Source organism: Protopterus annectens, chromosome 8.part0 (assembly GCF_019279795.1).
Source record: "Protopterus annectens isolate FY-2018-M chromosome 8.part0, PAN1.0, whole genome shotgun sequence".
NCBI lineage: Eukaryota > Metazoa > Chordata > Ceratodontiformes > Protopteridae > Protopterus > Protopterus annectens.
The window spans coordinates 505895169-505918531 of NC_056741.1; positions in this window are offsets into that span (position 1 = coordinate 505895169).

The following is a 23363-nucleotide window of genomic DNA, read 5'->3' on the forward strand; positions in this document are numbered from 1 at the left end:
TTTTAAGACTATTGTTAAATAATGACTCCAGGGGTCCTGATAAGTTGTATTTTAGACTGGTCAGGAGGCATAATTGTATGTTACTGGGGCCCACTGAGGCCACAAATATGAATACAATTTCCTCAGACTGCACAGATTCACCTCATACCTTGTGCATATAGGTCTTTCCTCCACATCAAAGGAAGTTGCAAAAACCAGCTAAAGAATTTCCTAGCATGGACGTAAGAAGGTGATGACCCAAACTGTTTCACTCACCATGGAGTCCTTATCCACAAAACTGCTTCCTTAGTAATGCAACTCAAGTTGCCAATCTAATATAGCCATTTAGAACAAATTTCTGCATTGCTTGTACATTGCCTGTATTGTTTATGTATTTTTTGTTTTCTGCTATGAGTAAATCTATGTTTATATTTTCTGCTTTGAGTAATCTATTTGGCCTGGTGTGTTTGGGCATCCTAGATTTAAGTAGTGGTCTGTGAAAGAAAGGCAAATTACTGCAGGTGTTGGGTAACCTTAGCACTCATGCTTCAGATTTCATGTGTTTTTCAGACTTCAGTTGTTTTTCATTGGTTATTTTGTTTTCTTGGGTGATACGTAACTACACAGAGTGTAGCATGGTCATGTCCCCTGACAATACTCAAGAGGTCTACATCGCATGCCATCAGTGTTTGATTCTCTACTGGAGATTCTTCCTACAAACCTGTGCAGTCCCTATAGTGCTTTTAAACTTGTTGGGTTTTATTCTGCCCTGCACTATTGTAAATTTAGCTTTGAAAGCTGCTCCAGTCTCAACACATCTACTCATTCTGCTAGATAATGAAAACCTATACTCTTTATTCCCCCCCCCCAGCCGACTCAGACTCTTTAAGCTTCAGTTTTCCTCTATTTCATATCATCTCACTCAGTGCACACTGCAATATTCAGAGTATTATTCTTTTTTTATATGTTATCTTACTTTTAAAATCTGTAACATTTGGGTCTACAGTTCCAATCACTGGAAAGCCTAAGAACTGCTTCTTAGAAATCAACTTGGGATTAGTGCTTCTCTTTTAGTCCTGTGAGAGAAAGGTCAGATGTACATTATTACCACATCTTTTCAGTGATTACCAATCACTGGAAAACCTGAAAATCACATATTAAGAGATGGCTTTGGATTGATGCTACTGCTTTGCATCTAGTGAAAGATGGAGCAGAGGGGCACTGATTCTGCTCATCTTGAATTAGGCACTGTGTGCAGAACTTCACTGAGTGGCCTTTTACAGTTTTGGATTTCATGTGTTTTTCAGACTTCACTTGTTTTTCATTGGTTATTTTGTTTCCTTGGGTGATACTTAACTACACAGAGTGTAGCATGGTCTTGTCCCCTGATAATACTCAAGAGGTCTACATCACATGTCATCAGTGTTTGATTCTCTACTGGAGATTCTTCCTACAAACCTGTGCAGTTCCTATTGTGTTGTTAAACTTGATGGGTTTATACTGCCCTGCACTACTGTAAATTTAGCTTTGAAAGCTGCTCCCAGTCTCAACTCATCTACTCATTCTGCTAGACAATGAAAACTTATACTCAGAAGCTTCCCCCAGACTCAGACACTTTAAGCTTCAGTTTTCCTCTATTTCATATCATCTCACTAACTTAGTGCACAATGCAGTATGCAGAGTATTAATCTTTTTTTTTTTTTACTATCTTACTTTTAAAATCTGTAACATTTGGGTCTAGAGTTCCAATCACTGGAAAGCCTAGGAACTGCTTCTCAGAAATCAACTTGGGGTTAGTGCTTCTCTTTTAGTCCTGTGAGAGAAAGGTCAGATGTACATTATTACCAGGACTTCCTGGTGATCACCAATCACTGGAAAACCTGAAAATTGCATATTAGGAGATGGTTTTGGATTAATGCTACTGCTTTTCTTCTAGTGAAAGATGGAGCAGAGGAGCATTGATTCCTGCTGGTCTTGGATTAAGCACTATGTGCATGACTTCACAGAGTGACCTGTTTCAGTTTTGGTGAGAACCTCTCCAGATCCTTTGTGCAGCTTGGCTTTTTGTTGTTTCCTGCTGCTGTAGGCTCTATCCAGGGTATTTATCAGGGGAATACTATAGCAAGTGTTTAAGTAGTAATCAACTCAAAACATCACAGGTGTTTCTCCCCCTTTACCCCTCATTAGTAAGAAACTGGGACCATGGATTTTTCCTTTTCCAACTGCCTCTGTAGCCACCCTGGTTGAAATGGACATCCTGAGAAAACATAGTAATTATCTCATGTTTACTGACAACCACCTACCACTTAATCAAACTGACATAGTGTGTGAGAGATGCAGTTATACAATGTCACTGGAGGTAAAGCTCTCAAATTAAGCAACTGCAAACAGCAAACAGGTTGTCAGTAACACACAATGCCACACTATACCTATCACACACAATACAGGCATAATACATAGACCTACGTATGTCCAGGCTCTTAAAAGTAAACCATAAAGCCATCTTAATGTAATCCAAGAAAGAAGTACCTTCCGCTATGTCACAAACACTCAACATTGACAGCACCCTGCATGAAACATACATCTAAGAATCACAGAGCCTCAACTCAAAAGCCCATAACTCCACATAATCCAACATGCTAGTCATGGATGACTCCATTGTAAGACACACTGATGCACAATTCAAAGACTAAGTAAGGAGAGGGTCACAGATGGTTGCCTATTGGGTAACAGATGTTAGTGCATCACATGTTAATTAAAGTCCATGTACAACAAGCACCCATATGACACAGTTATAGTATACAAGGGATTAAACAACATGTGACATATCTCCCTGAGCTATATGAAGAGGGGCATGATGTGAAGCTCTTGGAATGTGTAACTGAGGCAAATATGAGTGTAGCCTTGAGCACCATCTTAACATCACCAAGAATTGTGCCACAATACAAACATATTATTACTGACATCAGCAATTGGCTTCAAATCTGGTGTCATTCAAGGATGTTCAATGTATATCAGCCTGGGAGGAGATGGTAGACAGTCCAAAATGCTTCATCAGAGATGGCCTACATTTATCTCTCCAAGACTTTCATATATTGTTTAAAGACTTGTCCACCAATGTAACAATGGTTTTAGGCAATGTCATTCTTCAAAAATGTCCAGCTCAACAAAACAGAATCCAGATAACATAAATGGTATTGATGCTTATTGCTAGTAGCCTCAACAAAAACTCCACTCCTTAGAGAAACTGCTTACTCTGAGAGACAGTGGCGTCTCTGTACCTGTAAAACACAATCTCACCTCCAGGCTCTTGAGACAGGATAACAACCTGGAACTCTTCTATGTCTAACATACCATTAAGAAAACTACTTATCACATCACATCTATGTGACCCCCCCCCCCCCGCTATGCCCCTCTCGGCCCATATCTCCTAACTGAGTAGTATTTAGTACCTATACATTAGGCCAAACACTACTATCCTGTAGGACTACATCTATCTTTCAATCAAATGGGAGAATTATACACCCACTAACAGACATGTCAAGAGATTACTGGACTTCATAAATAGAAACTCTCTGGACCAGTTATTCTACATCTAAACTAGGATAGACAAAATCCTGGACTACATCCTCATGAATATTAGACAGCTGTTTTCCCCACCAGTCGTAACTTCCTTCCTAGTCAAATTAGACCATAAATCACTCACATTCACTATAAGACTGAACCTGTAATAATCTTCAAATACCTCAGTATTCAGAGATCATGCACAGAATTGTTTATCATCAAATTCTATAAATTTTTGTGTCCCCATCAAAGTTAATTCAATGACAAATGTAAAAATAAATGCCTATGGGGCTCTAAAATAAAATATAACAATATTTCAGATAATATTAAAGGTAGCTCTTAATATGCAAAATATGCTCTTGCTAAATTTAAAGAGGAAGTCTGCTCCCTGTTCAAATCAAGTAAATCTAGACACGAGGTAAAAAATAGCCACAATGGCAAAATACAAAAATAAAACCTTCTTTAACTAAGTTTGAAACCTAAGAAACAATGCCCAACACTTGCTGAGAGCTAATAGGAAATAATAGTTAAAGAGTCAGGCCCCAAGGACATAGTCAGTACATGGCAGATACATTTCCCTCTAACTTCAGCCCCATTTCCCCACCTACATTCCCAGATCACATACCCACATCTACACCTCCTTTCAACTCTCCCAAGAGAAGTCCTCAAAGCACTTTCCAAAGCCAGGTACACTGCATCGATGGAGCCAGATAACACACCAGGTTGCCTACTGGCCAGCCTGATATAGGACCTGTTAAACCCGAGCAGAGGCTAATCATTATCAGTCCCCAAACAGGCTTTGTACCAGATGAATAGAGAACAACAACAGTCAATCCCCAACACAAAGTTGGGGCATCAACAGGTCCAGGTAATTATAGACCATAGGTCAGACCACTCTCATCTGTAGAGCTATTGTGGGAATTATTATGGAAATAATAAATAAGGATGTAGGTGACCTACAGACTCTTGATCTAAGCCAATTAATTTTTGACAAGGGCAGAGCCTGGCTGCATAACCTGATCATTTGAAAATATTATGGAAGCCATCGCAAACCAACAAATCAGCGGAAAACAAACTTTAGAAAAACGGAAGAGAGTGTGAAATAGTCCAAAAAGTCCAAGTGCCTTAACGCAATTTTATTAAAATACAAACAAATAGCGTTTTCGCTACTACCAACAAGTAGCTTCCTCAGAGGCTAAAACACAGAAAAGGCGCCAAACAGTTTATATACTGTAGGCAGCCTAATTAAAATCAGCTGTCATTGTTAAGAACATCACTTCTTTAAAGTTACAAACAGTTTCCTTTAAAAAATTTTTTCAAGCAAATCCTGGTAATCGGTCCTAAAGCATTTAAAACAATTAACAACAAAGGTATGTCATAACCATATGTTAATAATAAGTCTTTGTGGGAAATACATATCCATTGTTGTCAAAAAACAAGTGTTATAAATTACTAAGTCCTATTTTGGTATAAAATATTAAACCACTTGGACTCGAAGTAGATTGACAAGTATAACTAAATGTGTATACTCAAAAACACCAGGTTGAAAATACTGACCAAGACCTGTCGTAAATAAGTTCTTGATACAAAACAAGTTCATTAGCGTAAGTAAGCCTTGTACTTTAGCACGGGGGCTATATTACAACTTTCGTTTAAGCCTGGCATATTAAAGGCATCCAGTTTGAGTTGCCAGTGTAGTTCTAAGATTTCTAACAATAAGGAGGTAGGTCCTCCCCTAATGGATTTCTGTTTACAGTCAATGCCCATAAAAACAAATACCTTTTGTTTAAACCGGGGCTCTTTAGTCCTGTGAGAGAAAGGTCAGATGTACATTATTACCAGGACTTCCTGGTGATCACCAATCACTGGAAAACCTGAAAATTGCATATTAGGAGATGGTTTTGGATTAATGCTACTGCTTTCTTCTAGTGAAAGATGGAGCAGAGGAGCATTGATTCCTGCTGGTCTTGGATTAAGCACTATGTGCATGACTTCACAGAGTGACCTGTTTCAGTTTTGGTGAGAACCTCTCCAGATCCTTTGTGCAGCTTGGCTTTTTGTTGTTTCCTGCTGCTGTAGGCTCTATCCAGGGTATTTATCAGGGGAATACTATAGCAAGTGTTTAAGTAGTAATCAACTCAAAACATCACAGGTGTTTCTCCCCCTTTACCCCTCATTAGTAAGAAACTGGGACCATGGATTTTTCCTTTTCCAACTGCCTCTGTAGCCACCCTGGTTGAAATGGACATCCTGAGAAAACATAGTAATTATCTCATGTTTACTGACAACCACCTACCACTTAATCAAACTGACAGAGTGTGTGAGAGATGCAGTTATACAATGTCACTGGAGGTAAAGCTCTCAAATTAAGCAACTGCAAACAGCAAACAGGTTGTCAGTAACACACAATGCCACACTATACCTATCACACACAATACAGGCATAATACATAGACCTACGTATGTCCAGGCTCTTAAAAGTAAACCATAAAGCCATCTTAATGTAATCCAAGAAAGAAGTACCTTCCGCTATATCACAAACACTCAACATTGACAGCACCCTGCATGAAACATACATCTAAGAATCACAGAGCCTCAACTCAAAAGCCCATAACGCAAAACTCCACATAATCCAACATGCTAGTCATGGATGACTCCATTGTAAGACACACTGATGCACAATTCAAAGACTAAGTAAGGAGAGGGTCACAGATGGTTGCCTATTGGGTAACAGATGTTAGTGCATCACATGTTAATTAAAGTCCATGTACAACAAGCACCCATATGACACAGTTATAGTATACAAGGGATTAAACAACATGTGACATATCTCCCTGAGCTATATGAAGAGGGACATGATGTGAAGCTCTTGGAATGTGTAACTGAGGCAAATATGAGTGTAGCCTTGAGCACCATCTTAACATCACCAAGAATTATGCCACAATACAAACATATTATTACTGACATCAGCAATTGGCTTCAAATCTGGTGTCATTCAAGGATGTTCAATGTATATCAGCCTGGGAGGAGATGGTAGACAGTCCAAAATGCTTCATCAGAGATGGCCTACATTTATCTCTCCAAAACTTTCATATATTGTTTAAAGACTTGTCCACCAATGTAACAATGGTTTTAGGCAATGTCATTCTTCAAAAATGTCCAGCTCAACAAAACAGAATCCAGATAACATAAATGGCATTGATGCTTATTGCTAGTAGCCTCAACAAAAACTCCACTCCTTAGAGAAACTGCTTACTCTGAGAGACAGTGGTGTCTCTTTACCTGTAAAACACAATCTCACCTCCAGGCTCTTGAGACAGGATAACAACCTGGAACTCTTCTATGTCTAACATACCATTAAGAAAACTACTTATCACATTACATCTATGTGACCCCCCCCCCCGCTATGCCCCTCTCGGCCCATATCTCCTAACTGAGTAGTATTTAGTACCTATACATTAGGCCAAACACTACTATCCTGTAGGACTACATCTATCTTTCAATCAAATGGGAGAATTATACACCCACTAACAGACATGTCAAGAGATTACTGGACTTCATAAATAGAAACTCTCTGGACCAGTTATTCTACATCTAAACTAGGGTAGACAAAATCCTGGACTACATCCTCATGAATATTAGACAGCTGTTTTCCCCACCAGTCGTAACTTCCTTCCTAGTCAAATTAGACCATAAATCACTCACATTCACTATAAGACTGAACCTGTAATAATCTTCAAATACCTCAGTATTCAGAGATCATGCACAAAATTGTTTATCATCAAATTCTATAAATTTTTGTGTCCCCATCAAAGTTAATTCAATGACAAATGTAAAAATAAATGCCTATGGGGCTCTAAAATAAAATATAACAATATTTCAGATAATATTAAAGGTAGCTCTTAATATGCAAAATATGCTCTTGCTAAATTTAAAGAGGAAGTCTGCTCCCTGTTCAAATCAAGCAAATCTAGACACGAGGTAAAAAATAGCCACAATGGCAAAATACAAAAATAAAACCTTCTTTAACTAAGTTTGAAACCTAAGAAACAATGTCCAACACTTGCTGAGAGCTAATAGGAAATAATAGTTAAAGAGTCAGGCCCCAAGGACATAGTCAGTACATGGCAGATACATTTCCCTCTAACTTCAGCCCCATTTCCCCACCTACATTCCCAGATCACATACCCACATCTACACCTCCTTTCAACTCTCCCAAGAGAAGTCCTCAAAGCACTTTCCAAAGCCAGGTACACTGCATCGATGGAGCCAGATAACACACCAGGTTGCCTACTGGCCAGCCTGATATAGGACCTGTTAAACCCGAGCAGAGGCTAATCATTATCAGTCCCCAAACAGGCTTTGTACCAGATGAATAGAGAACAACAACAATCAATCCCCAACACAAAGTTGGGGCATCAACAGGTCCAGGTAATTATAGACCATAGGTCAGACCACTCTCATCTGTAGAGCTATTGTGGGAATTATTATGGAAATAATAAATAAGGATGTAGGTGACCTACAGACTCTTGATCTAAGCCAATTAATTTTTGACAAGGGCAGATCCTGGCTGCCTAACCTGATCATTTGAAAATATTATGGAAGCAATGGATCTGGGAAGGCAATGAACACCACCCCATACTCAGGAATTTTTGATAAACTCTCCCAGCTAAATGGTAATTCCCTTATAGCTCATTGTATAGTAAATTGGCCCATAAACAGAACTCAGGAAATTATTGTACGTGGCTCCACCTCATCCAAATGACCTGACACTAGTGGTGTACCCCAGGGTTCAATTCTTTGGCATTTTCCATTTTCTTTTCAGAGATCAGAGCTACTGTTAAGGGTTTATGGGTGTCCAAGGTTAAAGATTACTATAAACTTTGTACCATTATAATCTCTCCAAAGGGCATCAAGATAATCAAAGAGGGCCTTTTGCAAAACCATATTTGATATCATAACCATGGATTAAAACTAAATGTCAAAAAATGTATAATAATCTCTTTCAGCAAGCATGACATTCCCTGTCACTACATCAATAACACACCCCTGACAATCAATCCATTTGTCTGGGCCCTGGGAACCTGTGTAGACAACAAACTGTCCTTCAATCCCCATGTATCCATTATTGTGAGATGTTCATTGTGCTTATTAGTAATGGTTTGGTGTCTACATCCATGGATGTGATCATTCCACTGTTTTCAGCACTTATTAGGCCAGTCATTGAGTGTTATGCCTCTTTTGGTATGTACCTTTCAAAACACTTTAAACAACATAAATGATTACAATACATTCTCACCAGGAAAAGTGGATGCTAAATCATTAAAACTACTCTGACCATCTCAAAGCCTCGTGTCTTCTTTAGGTACAATACAAACTAATGACCAACAATCTAAGCCTCACATACTTAAACTCAAACAAGCCTATCTTCTCAGATCTACTGCAATTCCAAGGTTAGTGAATTTTCAGATAAACTGCAAAACCTATAACACAAAAAGTTACTTTATGGAAAGGAATGGAGGTACAGATAAACATTGCAATATGAGCACTGTTTTGAATTATGTCTTACATTTTTTAATGACGCTATCCTCCCAATTGATCCATTGTGTGTTTTTGTTGTGGTACAGAGCTAAAATATTATTTTAACAGCATACTATAGCAACATAAATTTCAGAATTTCCAAAAGACTCCCACTATAGCGGACATTATATAAGTCGATAGTGGCCCTGACCTGTGTGGAGGTGATAAAGTTTGAGACAGTAACTAATAGAAGTCTGAGAAATACATTTTGATTGGTTTTAGGAAATGTGCTACATAGGCATTTTCACAAAACAATGCCTGCATTTGATAAATCTGCAATGCAGAGATGGTAAAACTTTATCAGATCAGTAATATTTTTCTGGTTAGTATAAGCCAGAATGGTGGAATCTTTTTGTTTTAGTATTTTCCCTAAATGAGCTACATAATATGAAGCACACTGTAGACTACCTGTTCATTCTGGAAACTGAAGATACTTAGATCAAATAAGGAAACATCACAAAAATAAAGTTTGCAAAACGAACAAAAAAAAAAAAAAAACTTTTTTCAAAACACAATTTTTTAAGATGGGAAATCCTCTTCCTGTCTCTGTCTTACATGTATTAAATGATCGATTGGTGAACCTCAAAGATTCAAGGAAAATGTCCTTACCCCCAAAGTCCCATGATCTCAGAAACTACTGGTAATGTATTGTAGCTAAAAACAGATTAATTTCATTGTAGTTCACTATTCCTATTCAGAAGCAAGTCATATTCATAAACAATATTTTGTCCTAGAAAACTGCTAAACACATTTTTCAATACTAGAAACATTAAAGGCAAATAAATATTTTAATCCATTGGTGTGGGTTCAGCTTTTGAGAGTTTAGTTTTTCTTACCTACTCAGATGTAAAACATAAACTGTAAGAGAACATGTGGTGTGTGTGTGTGTGTGTGTGTGTGTGTGTGTGTGTGTGTGTGTGTGTGTGTGTGTGTGTGTGTGTGTGTAGTCAGAAGTTCTGTACTGTATCTGAGCCTGGAGTTTTCCCATTAGGAGGTTTTCTATTTTTTTTTCAGTTTCTCTGTAGGTTGTTTCATCCCATGTCATATCCTCTGCATTAGAGTTTCTTTCTGTTTCTTCTAATTTTATACATTTGGCATCTTTATTATCTTCAGTGGACTCTATATAAATAATTCTCCAAAATGTGTCTATTTCTTGTTTTTGCATTGGTGTTTCTATTCCTTTTACTTTGTGCCAAAATTCTCTAAAAAATCTTTTAAGGACGTCAATGAAATACTTATTATATACTTTTATTTTATATTTATCTGTATACTTCCAAATTTTTCTGTTTGTGCTGATGTATAGAGATCTATCTATCTATCTATCTATCTATCTATCTATCTATCTATCTATCTATCTATCTATCTATCTATCAATCTATCTATCTGTCTATCTATAAATAAACCTTTTTCCATTGGTAGTGTAGCTGTGTTAAGTTTTTGCAAGATTATGAGCAGTGGGGATGGGAGAATTTGCACTTTCCCACCTGTAGAGCAATCTTGAAGTTGGTGTATATAATTAGCAGGAGGTATGGGTGTGCAAGGGTCTTATTCCTGCTAAAAAACATGAGTTTTGTGTTTTGTTAAATTGTTTTATGTTCTGATTATTTTGGATTGATATTTTTTTATTTCAACGTCTTTGCACTTCATTATTCATCAACATATATGTGTGTCTCTGTGTGTGTGTGTGTGTGTGTGTGTGTGTGTGTGTGTGTGTGTGTGTGTGTGTGTGTGTGTGTGTGTGTGTGTGTGTGTGTGTGTGTGTGTGTGTATGTGTGTGTGTGTGTATATATATATATATATATATATATATATATATATGTGAATTATCACTACACACATTTTGTTGTGTGCTCAAATGATGGTGTTTTTCATCATTGGTACAGCTGATTAAATATTAAATTATATAATGGTTGAAGTTCATTAGATCAACCATGATATAAGGGCTTTTCCCGTTTTTTTAAGTTTGTATGACCTAGAGTTAGTATATTTAATTAATGGGGGTATGTGGGCACATCGGGGTGGGGTTATGCCCCTACATAAAATTTGCTTTTTATTTTACTTTAGATAGTTGCAAATATAACCCATTGATTTACATTCTTGATTACTTTTTTCAGTGATTTTTAGTGGTGATTAATGGTAATCATCAATGGGGTTGTTCATTGTTTTGTGTTTCAGTCAAACTCACTGATAATTATTCATTATAAACATATATTTTATCTTATCGTTGACTAGGTTAGTCCCACTAGGCTAGTAACCTATTTTTAGTGGAGATCCGAGATGGTACAGCTAGGAGAAATGTTGCCAGTAAATTGGGGAACTCCCTTACTCATGACTTGTTGGTGAGTCAGTTTAATCGTTGTGCCTTTTGCTTTTGATCCATGTACATAGGCAACTCTGACAAGCAGGAGGCATACTATGATGGTAGCTACAAATGTAGTGAATAGTTCTAGTAAGAATATGGTAAGGAGAAGTGGTGATGAGTCATTCAGAGAAAAACAAATTGTAAAAGTAGAAGGAGTCTGTGAGTACTGCATGGAAGGCTGTCGACCCTTCACAGCCAGCTAATAGTTTTAAGTGGATTAAAAATGAGATGGAGAATGAAGCGGGGACAGTCAATCCTTCTCAAGATTTTGCGTGTAAAACTTTTTACAGATGATAATTTAGGCACAAATGAAGCTGTGATTATATTCTTTCAGTCAGGAGTGTTGCAGGATGATTTATTGCAAAATATGTTGACCCTCAGCAATCAGCAGAGTGATATAGATGCTTCCTGGGGAGATGTAATGGATAAAATACAAAAATAAGTCACGGAACTGATTCCAATGGATAATGTCAAAAAAGTATATCTTATCCAGATACGGTGAAGGAGAAGAGAAAGAAAATTATAGAAAAGGAGCCAGAGGTTAAGCAGAGAAGAAGCTACATGGTAAGGATTTACAGCAAAAAAGAAAGAGGGCTGGAGAGATATGAGGTATGGAACAACATTATTTTTTCATTGGGAACATCACCATCAGTGACAGAACTTTTATTCCTATAAATAAAGAGTCTTTTTGTCAATACTAGAAACATTAAAGGCAAATAAATATTTTAATCCATTGGTGTGGGTTCAGCTTTTGAGAGTTTAGTTTTTCTTACCTACTCAGATGTAAAACATAAACTGTAAGAGAACATGTGGTGTGTGTGTGTGTGTGTGTGTGTGTGTGTGTGTGTGTGTGTGTGTGTGTGTGTGTGTGTGTGTGTGTGTAGTCAGAAGTTCTGTACTGTATCTGGGCCTGGAGTTTTCCCATTAGAAGGTTTTCTAATTTTTTTTTCAGTTTCTCTGTAGGTTGTTTCATCCCATGTCATATCCTCTGCATTAGAGTTTCTTTCTGTTTCTTCTAATTTTATACAATTGGCATCTTTATTATCTTCAGTGGACTCTATATAAATAATTCTCCAAAATGTGTCTATTTCTTGTTTTTGCATTGGTGTTTCTATTCCTTTTACTTTGTGCCCAAATTCTCTAAAAAATCTTTTAAGGACGTCAATGAAATGCTTATATACTTTTATTTTATATTTATCTGTATACTTCTAACTTTTTCTGTTTGTGCTGATGTATAGAGATCTATCTATCTATCTATCTATCTATCTATCTATCTATCTATCTATCTATCTATCTATCTATAAATAAACCTTTTTCCATTGGTAGTGTAGCTGTGTTAAGTTTTTGCAAGATTATGAGCAGTGGGGATGGGAGAATTTGCACTTTCCCACCTGTAGAGCAATCTTGAAGTTGGTGTATATAATTAGCAGGAGGTATGGGTGTGCAAGGGTCTTATTCCTGCTAAAAAACATGAGTTTTGTGTTTTGTTAAATTGTTTTATGTTCTGATAATTTTGGATTGATATTTTTTTATTTCAACGTCTTTGCACTTCATTATTCATCAACATATATGTGTGTCTCTCTGTGTGTGTGTGTGTGTGTGTGTGTGTGTGTGTGTGTGTGTGTGTGTGTGTATATATATACATATATATATATATATATATATATATATATATATATATATATGCTATGTGAATTATCACTACACACATTTTGTTGTGTGCTCAAATGATGGTGTTTTTCATCATTGGTACAGCTGATTAAATATTAAATTATATAATGGTTGAAGTTCATTAGATCAACCATGATATAAGGGCTTTTCCCCTTTTTTTAAGTTTGTATGACCTAGAGTTAGTATATTTAATTAATGGGGGTATGTGGGCACATCGGGGTAGGGTTATGCCCCTACATAAAATTTGCTTTTTATTTTACTTTAGATAGTTGCAAATATAACCCATTGATTTACTTTCTTGATTACTTTTTTCAGTGATTTTTAGTGGTGATTAATGGTAATCATCAATGGGGTTGTTCATTGTTTTGTGTTTCAGTCAAACTCACTGATAATTATTCATTATAAACATATATTTTATCTTATTGTTGACCAGGTTAGTCCCACTAGGCTAGTAACCTATTTTTAGTGGAGATCCGAGATGGTACAGCTAGGAGAAATTTTGCCAGTAAATTGGGGAACTCCCTTACTCATGACTTGTTGGTGAGTCAGTTTAATCGTTGTGCCTTTTGCTTTTGATCCATGTACATAGGCAACTCTGACAAGCAGGAGGCATACTATGATGGTAGCTACAAATGTAGTGAATAGTTCTAGTAAGAATATGGTAAGAAGTGGTGATGAGTCATTCAGAGAAAAACAAATTGTAAAAGTAGAAGGAGTCTGTGAGTACTGCATGGAAGGCTGTCGACCCTTCATAGCCAGCTAATAGTTTTAAGTGGATTAAAAATGAGATGGAGAATGAAGCGGGGACAGTCAATCCTTCTCAAGATTTTGCGTGTAAAACTTTTTACAGATGATAATTTAGGCACAAATGAAGCTGTGATTATATTCTTTCAGTCAGGAGTGTTGCAGGATGATTTATTGCAAAATATGTTGACCCTCAGCAATCAGCAGAGTGATATAGATGCTTCCTGGGGAGATGTAATGGATAAAATACAAAAATAAGTCACGGAACTGATTCCAATGGATAATGTCAAAAAAGTATATCTTATCCAGATACGGTGAAGGAGAAGAGAAAGAAAATTATAGAAAAGGAGCCAGAGGTTAAGCAGAGAAGAAGCTACATGGTAAGGATTTACAGCAAAAAAGAAAGAGGGCTGGAGAGATATGAGGTATGGAACAACATTATTTTTTCATTGGGAACATCACCATCAGAGACAGAACTTTTATTCCTATAAATAAAGAGTCTTTTTGTAATATTATTTTTGAAAAGTGACATGCAATGGAAAGATTTTTCTGGAAATATAAAAAAGTCCATGGTCTTTGGAGCTCATATCTGTTTAAAGTTTTCTTTAGAGAAATCAAGAAAAAAACTGATGTTCAGTTTAGGAGTGAAGTTGAAAATGCGACTTTAAACAGGAACTTGAGTGATACTATAAAATAAATACTGGACATTTCTAAGGTGTATAATAACAGAATACTGTGTACTGGAGGATGGGACTGTTATATTCCAGGTATAATAAATGTGGAAGGTCAAAAATAGGTTGTTAAATATTAGGATCAACTAAAAACTTTTTTTCTGTTGTGGAAAGACACACCATCTGACTATTGTTTGTGTTAAAAAAAAGTTTTATTTTTATGGTATAATAGGGCATGGTGCAAAAATGTGATATGAAATGGTATAAATATAATATGATAGAACACATGTGGATGGGTTGTAAGGAAGGGAAGGACAAGTTGAATAATGTAAGTCTGAGGGAAAGGAACAGGAACAAATACAATCTCATTATAAAAAGAATAATCAATTATAGAGGAATATTCAGGGGTTAGTGATGAAGAAGGTATTTGTTGGAAAATGGTTAGAAGTAAAAAAATATATATTGGTAAAATAATATGAGAAAGAAAAAATATAGGGTTGAATACAAAAGAAAAAAAAGAAAGGAAAAGGGTGAAGGGTGTTGTACTTTATTTCCTATAGGATAACTTGGTATAAGGACATTTATAACTGTAGAATACTATCTATTAATGTGAACAGTCTTAAAAGTATTGTTAGAAGGTTAGCTATTAATGAATGTGGCAAAAGTTTAGATTTTGACATTATAATATTAAAAGATATTTGGCTATTGACAAGAGAAGAAAGGTAGCAAACAGAGCATTTATAGGGGCATGATGTAGCTTGGAATTATGCCAAGAAACATGTTCATCAATAAGAATTGTAATGAAGAAGATGATTAAAATTTTCCATATAATGTTATTAACAATGGGGAAGTTAACTATTTTTGATATAAGATGGAAAGAAAAGGTATACAGAATAATATCATTGTATGCAAACGTAATAAGAAAAAGAATACATGTTTAATCAAATTCAGAATTATGTTGCTATAAATATTGAAATTATTACAGTAGGAGATTTTAATTATGATTTAAGGAAAGGGAAGATATGATAAGTTATTTAAATCATAAAACATGGTAAACTAAGTATTTGACAGAACAATGAATGGATATATAATACAGGAATATATAAGATGGAGATTATTTTATTATATCAGAAGGGTTGCAGACAAGAAAGAAGGAACAATAAAAACATTTTCTTCTAATCATAGAGCTGTTTCGATAGAGATAGGTGATAAACCAAATATTAGGATAGGAAAAGTATTAAAAAGTTTAACTGAGAAAGCATGTGAAGGAGAAGGGTAAGAACATTATATAGGAAGATCATATTAGCATGAGAACATTTTATAAGGGCTAGTCTGAATGATGGATGTCTTCCAAAGAAAATATAAAAAAATGTTATTTAGTCTGGCAGGAAAATAAGAGGAAATAAGTAAAAAAAGATAGTGTACTTTAAATAAAAATGAATTTGATAATTTTGAAAAAATAGCAAATAATTCATTAATATATATATATATATATATATATATATATATATATATATATATATATATATATATATATGTGTGTGTGTGTGTGTGTGTGTGTGTGTGTGTGTGTGTGTGTGTGTGTGTAAACGAAGAAAATTAAGACATTTTTATATAAACAAAGATATGTTCTTCAAGAAAAAAAGAAGAGGTTGCATGTCATTTAAATAAAGTCATAAAAGAAGATAATATAATAAGAGAGATTATGGACAAAAATGCAATGCTGAAGAGAGACCAGAAGAATGTAATGAGAATAGTGGTAGATGACATTCACAAAATGCTTAAAGAAAAGAGTAAGAAAAACATTGTATGGAAAGGGAAAACATTTTCTGATCAAGATAATATGGATTTTGAAATGAAAATACTGGTAGAGGTATTAAATTGAATATTAGGAAAAGTAAATGTGGATAAAGCAGCTGTACCTGATAGAATAGAATATGAAATGTTTACAAATATGAATTTACAACAAAAGAAATTCTTAAAGAAGTATTAAATGGGTGGCTGAATTTGGGTTTTAAATATAAAGAGCAATACAGTGGGATATTTAAATTTGTATGGGAAATTTTAAAATAAGTTATATAACTAATTGGAGGCCTATTGTTTTGAATAATACAGATTACAAAATCTTTAAGAAAATTATGCAAAAGAGAATGGAATTAAAGTGTATTATATAGGACACAATATATAGTGTCAAAGGCAGAAGAAGTCAAGAATCATTAATAGTTACTAGAGAATTAGTAGATGATTCATTGCATAGACAGGAAGAATTATTAATTATTGCAGGAAATATAAATAAGGCTTTTGACACTATGCAACATAGAATGTCGTGTGACACAATTAGCTCATATAAAATGAATGAGAAGATTCAGAATGTATGCATAACTGCTTATGAACAAAATAAAGTTATTGATCAATGTTTGGTTGAGCAAATAAATATTAGGAAAGGGATAAGATAAGGGTGCCACACGAGTGTCATAATATTTAAAGCAGATATGAATATAATAATACATTATCTGAATCAGATGATTATCAATATAAATTACCAAGCAAAATAAGAAATTGATTTGCCTATGATGTTTATTATGCTGATGATATTATACTTGTTATGAAACAGCAAAGTGGATGTAAGGAGCATTGTGCTGTTTGCAAATAATTGGTATGAGTTTAAATAAAGAGAAAAATAAAGGATTGGGATATGATAGAAAAATAAAAAGCATTGATTTAAGTAGGAAAGATATAGAGGGTTTATGAATTAGATTTGGAAGCCATGATACTGTAGCTATGCAACAGAAAAAATAAAGCTATTGTGGACCTTTTGAAAAGCATTCAGACTTACAGTTAAAAAGTATTTATTTTGAACTCTATTTCTATAAAGAATTGTAGCCTATTTATCCAGTATAGTTAATATTCCAGTGATTTATGAGAAGGGATTTATTGATATATATTTTATTTATATGGGGACCCTGTATCAACCCTGGTTAAGAGAGGTATATTATATGCAGAAAAAGAAAATGTTGGATTGGGTTTAATAAACCCAACTGTAAATGTAGTTTGACTTTGTCTTTAAATGGCTAAGAGGTAAAAATGAGAATCTAATTGCAAAATATTAAAAAGTAAATTTAATAAAGTATGGAGTATGCTCAGAGTAAGACGCCGTCCGGTTCAATTCTCACCTAGAGCATCTTCTGCGTGGAGACATATGTGAATGGGCATACCGTCATTAAAGGTTGTGTGTCAGGGCTGGTAACTCAGCACTTAAAAATCAACTACCAATCATTAGCCGACCGGAGTTCCCCTGTGGTGACCCCTAACTGGGAAAAGCCGAAAGACACAACAACAACAACATAGAATATGCTAAAAATTTATAAAAGAGCAAGAGACCATAAGAATGATGAGATTAAAGCTTACAAAGAAAAAAATCATTATGTGGAGAAGATTATTGGAAAATATAGTATAAAATGTAATAGAAAAAATGTTTATGTGTATATTCATGGAAAGAATTAGGAAAAATTGAACGTTAACGCTATAAGAAGAGAAATGAAATATGTTAACAGAGAGTTGAATATGATTACTTTTTATGGAGATGTTTCTGAAATGTAAAATAATGGAAAAATTATGGAAAAAATAGGCAAGTCAAAATATTTTGAGGACATTAAGGAAACAGAAGTCATAAATATGGACATGACTGAATATGATTTTATAAGGAAAAAATAAAGAATATGTTGAAAAAGTAGTCTAGAAAATATTTAATACAATATAGGTAATCTGGAATCAAAGGGTTAAAGAAATAATGTATAATGCCATTGTGGAATGTCTGAAATGCTAAAATGCTAAGGTTTTGGTTATGGAAATTAGAGAGGGTGTCAGAAAAGAATATATAAAAAAAAGAAAAACACCCACCAACAGTTACTTCCATACCATCATGCACCCACTTCAAAACTTTACTAAAAGCACACCTAAAAACATGCTGGCTATGCACTTGCATCTCCCACTCTCATATCACCCACCCCATCCAACCACTACCTTTCTTTCCTCCCCACTAACTATCTTGATTATAACAAGCTCAGATGCTCATAAGCCTAGTACTTATTATACAGCAGGAACTTCTTATTGTAACATTTGTTAATGTATGTTATGTACTTCGCAGATAAAGATTCTAGTTGTCTACTGATGTACTATGTTCTTCATCTGTAAATATGTTTAATTAATTGCTAAGTTAATCAAATTGTTAATCGCTATGTAATCCAATGTAACTACTGTATGTTTATTTTAACTGTGGAGCATTTCTCCCCAGGCCTCCTCTGAAAATGGACCTACGTCCAGTCGGACACTCCCAGTCAACAAATGTAAATAAATAAAATAAATAAATAAATAAATAAAAGAATGAGTTAAATGTATGGAAAATTAAATGTTAATATGCTTGTGAAGAATATTTTAAATAACGTACATATTGTAAATATTGTGTATATATATTGTCAGAAAGGTTTTTGTTAAATAAAGAACCCTACTCTTTTCTACAGGTACCATGGGATTGTTTACATCCACCTGAGTTACCATCATCTGAAGCTGATGGGGCTTTTGGTTTAACATTTTGATATATATATATATATATATATATATATATATATATATATATATATATATATATATATATAGACAGAGAGAGAGAGAGATCAGGGCCAGTGTTAGCATTTTGGGGCCCCAGAAAACGTCAAGTTGGGGTCCCTTAGGCAATTCCAGTCAAAGTATCACCTTGTCACTGCCACCCCTGCTAAGCAACTTTTAATTCACACTGTAAACTTTTAGAAGTAGTACACACAGACTGACCTGTAGATACAATGCTCTTACATTACAACAGGCCTATGTACTACACTATGTTGGTCCATCTCACAAAGGGACATTTACTCTTACTGGCATTTCATTGCAACAATGCTACATTACACCGACTCTATGTGCAGATCTGGATATAGGCGAAATGGAACCCTAAGCCTATTGTTTCAGCCCCCCCCCCAACACACCCTCCAGTACTCACCTTTGTTTCTCCTCATCATCTGCTCCCTATACCATGCACATTACTTTTTTTCTTCTTTTTCTCTCACATTGCCTTACTCGTCAAGTTTTTCAATACGATGTATCTTTCTATATGCTCTGAATTGTTTTTTAATTTTGTTTTTTTCTTTTTACACAACCTTTTCATTCAGTGATTGCTTGAACAGAAATTATGGTTAAGGAAAGAAATGCACTGTTGCTGCTGAGGTTTAGTTTTCCTTACATCCTTTCAAAACATCTTTCCTGACCAAGACAGCACAGTAATAACCATTTATGAAATACCTCAAATAAGCCAGGGCCCAAGAAGCTATAGGGTTATATATGTTTTGGAATGCATTTTAGAGCATTTTCCCAGCCTTTTAATCCAGTTGTGGCCGAAACAAAAATCACGAGTAAGAAAATAATTTCAGTCTTATATTTTTTCATTAGGAAAACATACATTGTGCCCAAGACTTAATGTTCAAAGCTGACAAAATAGTAGCTCACAATAAACTAACAAGCCAGTTGTTGGAATATACAGGTCCCATCTAGGAATATTGCCTGCTTCCTTAACTCTGCAAAAAAAGACAGTCAATGCCTATGTACCCCATCTAGTGTTAGATTAGGATGAAAGCAGAGGTTCAAATTGCCATAGTCATGTATTTCAAGTGACTGCTGACATATATATATATATATATATATATATATATATATATATATATATATATATATATATATATATATATATATATATATATATATATATATACATAGTATGCCTCCTCAGTCCTCACTGCTAACTCTCAAAGGCAGCCACCTGAATACACGCCTGATGAGTGATTGTGAAGAAAGTGAAAAAATAATGATTACAGTACTGTATTCTACGTGTTGCTCCCAGACAGTACACTGCCCCTGTGCAAGCTATAATAACCTTATTTGTACACCAAAGAGTTCTCACCTCAAAGCAAAAGGTTCTCCGGTTCAATCCTCAGCTGGTGTGCATTCTGTGCAGAGTCTGCATGTCCTCCCTGTGGTCACATGGGTTTCCTCCAGATGCTCTGGTTTCCTCCCACATCCCAAAGACATGCTGTAGGTGGATTGGACACTCTAAATTGGCCCTAGGCATGAGTGTGTGTGTGTGTGTGTGTGTGTGTGTGTGTGTGTGTGTGTGTGTGTGTGTGTGTGTGTGTGTGTGTGTGTGTGTGTGTGCCTTCTGTGGAAGGTTGGGCGCCGGGCTGGCAACTCAACACCATAAAAACTCCACTGCCAACCATGAGCCGACAGGTGATCCACTGTGGCGACCCCTAACCAGGAAAAGCCAAAAGAAGAAGAAGTACACCTCTGAGTTCTGTGAGCAAAGTAGAAGAAACAATGACTGCACTGTCTATAGCCCAAACACAACTATAATGACCAACTGCGCACACCTCTCAGGTTTGACTGTTTTTAAAATTAAAGATGTAATAACTACACAATTCCCAGCCCCCCCCCCCCCACATAACCTACAGCAGCTTTCTGTACATGTAAGTAAATCTGAGCAGAGCAGGTTTTAGAATGGCTGCAGCTGAAAGCAGAGGACATTATCAGCTTTATCCTAACAGGGTTATATCACACCCCTGTTCAGGTTAATGACTGTAATCAAAAAATGAATACATTTTTCCCCACCCAGACAGCAGCTTTTGTAGGGCCTCTCACACAGTCAAGGATTATTAAGCCAGGGACACTATGTGAGTGGTGAAATATTTAATGGAACTGGGAAGCCTGTTACTTGATAAAACATTGTTAATATATAAGTTCATAGCTGCATAAGTGTCTACTAAACTAATGACCATAAGGGCCTTTTTAAGTGTAGCCATACATCCCAAATCTCTGACAAGTTTTGGTATCCACCATAAGTGTATGCAGCAGCTTGGGAGGAGAAACATTTACAAGCAGGGGCCTGGGAATTGAATCATTTATAGGCTGCCTGCATCCATTATAGACACAGGTGCCAAACTAGGGATGAATTTCCTGTTCACCATCCAATTGTCCAAGTTACACATCAATTGGGTTAGGAAGGAACTCTGCTTCATATATATGAGGGGTTCTACCTGACTTCGTCGACAGCGCAGAAGACCGACAGCGGAATTCGGAGCTCCAGAAGATCGAAAACGAAGAAGACCGACGCGAATCGCGGGTTGCAGAACATCGACAATGCAGAAGACCGACACGACGGATGACAACACCAACGCCGAGGATGCCGACATGGGGAAAGGCTGTGTGAGTATGCGGTAGTGACGACGTCGGTGCGAGGCAGGTAAGTGTGGAGATTGGCGGTCTGTGGGGATAGGGTGGGTTAAGTGAGTTAGGGTTAGGGAGGCGATAGGGGTGGGTTAAGTGAGTTAGGGTTAGGAGGCGATAGGGGTGGGTTAAGTGAGTTAGGGTTAGGAAGCGATAGGGGTGGGTTAAGTGAGTTAGGGTTAGGGGGGCGGGTTAAGTGAGTTAGGGTTAGGAGGCGGGTAGGTAAGTGTTAGTGGCCGGACCTTAGGGTTAGGGTAAGGTTTAGTGTGGGCTTGTAAGGATTTTGGTGTGCTTGTGTTGTGTGTGTGGTTTGTGGAATGGGGATGTGTTTTGTTTTTAATAATTGTTATTGTGGTGTGTGCAGTGTATGGGGTTTCGTGTTTGTGTACCGTCGGTTATTTCGTTGTCGGTTATGTGTGGTTTCGTGTTTATGGACTGTCGAATATGTGGTGTCGGTGATGTGGTTGTCGGTGTTGTGTGGTTTCGGCTATGTCAGGTAGAACCATATGAGGAGCCTGTTCCAGAGAAAGGTCTCTGGGATATATATGTGTCTCTCCAGCAGGTCCTATTTATATCACAGGCAAGGTTTGTGTAATTCTATAACCAGAGATATCTTTGAATTTTAAAGGAGATAAGAGTTGTTACCCAGCTGGTTTATGAAGTATACAGGATTGTTAGACTAGCTTTTCTGGTTTGACAGACATGTTACAAAATATCAAGATAAGAGAACATGCTGTGGTCAGAGGACCTCAGGAACAGGGATCCCCCACTGACTGCAGGGTTCGCTGGTGTGTAAAGACAGCTATGAGAGTGAGACATGTGTATGATAAATCCAAATATGTTTTATTACTGTGTGTTTCTTTTACAGCAACTATCTTTCTAATCATTTTTGATTACCTGTTCCTTTGATTTTTTTTGCCTTAGTTGTTTTATTCTTATTTTTGCAGTAACACTTCAGCTGTTATTGGTTTAGCTGCATAGTAATAAATACTATTTATCCGTGTTATATTACGCATTAATTTATTGTAATATTCCAGATTACTGTGTTCATCTGTTTTAATAGTATTTTAACATTTTGGGTCTTACTTTATGTAATGTATTTCTTGCATCTATTTTGCACCCGCACTTTTAAAGTTTGCCCTGTTTGTTGCATTTACCTGTTGAGGCTACACACTGAAGTGTGCTAGCCTGTGTTACATATTTATTGCACTTTCCTACTGTTTGTTGTAGAAAAGAAAAAAAATATATATCTTTGTTTCCCATCTTTCCTGACCTAGAGTAGTCCAAATACAGGCTTTGCTGTATTCTGGACTTTTGTAAAGTTCCTGTGTTACCCATTTCCTTTCTTGGATAAAGGGAGGCTTCTTTGTTCACCAGTGGCAGTGGGGAGCTTGGAGCAACCTATCTATCCCTGAAGGAGTGTTCCCAGCACATGAATCCGGTAGTCTATTGGCCGTTTTGGGCCAATTTCTAGCTCTTTCAAGTCCC